Genomic DNA, 665 nt, shown 5'->3' with positions numbered 1-665 from the left:
AGAGAGAAAGCCATGCAAGAAATTTCAAATTAAGTCTTGTTAAATGTAGCATCTAATTTTTCATATGATTTCAAAACTTATTTTTGTATGATTTCAAAGCTTATTTTTGTATGATTTCAAAGTTAATTTGGATTGAAACTTCCTGGCAGATTAAAACTGTGTGCCCGACCGAGACTCGAACTCGGGACCTTTGCCTTTCGCGGGCAAGTGCTCTACCAACTGAGCTACCGAAGCACGACTCACGACCGGTACTCACAGCTTTACTTCTGCCAGTACCTCGTCTCCTACCTTCCAAACTTTACAGAAGCTCTCCTGCGAACCATGCAGAACTAGCACTCCTGAAAGAAAGGATATTGCGGAGACATGGCTTAGCCACAGCCTGGGGGATGTTTCCAGAATGAGATTTTCACTCTGCAGCGGAGTGTGCGCTGATATGAAACTTCCTGGCAGATTAAAACTGTGTGCCCGACCGAGACTCGAACTCGGGACCTTTGCCTTTCGCGGGCAAGTGCTCTACCAACTGAGCTACCGAAGCACGACTCACGACCGGTACTCACAGCTTTACTTCTGCCAGTACCTCGTCTCCTACCTTCCAAACTTTACAGAAGCTCTCCTGCGAACCATGCAGAACTAGCACTCCTGAAAGAAAGGATATTGCGGAGACA

Source organism: Schistocerca serialis, chromosome 4 (assembly GCF_023864345.2).
Source record: "Schistocerca serialis cubense isolate TAMUIC-IGC-003099 chromosome 4, iqSchSeri2.2, whole genome shotgun sequence".
In the NCBI taxonomy this organism is placed as follows: Eukaryota; Metazoa; Arthropoda; class Insecta; order Orthoptera; family Acrididae; genus Schistocerca; species Schistocerca serialis.
Note: the sequence above shows the minus strand (reverse complement) of the source record.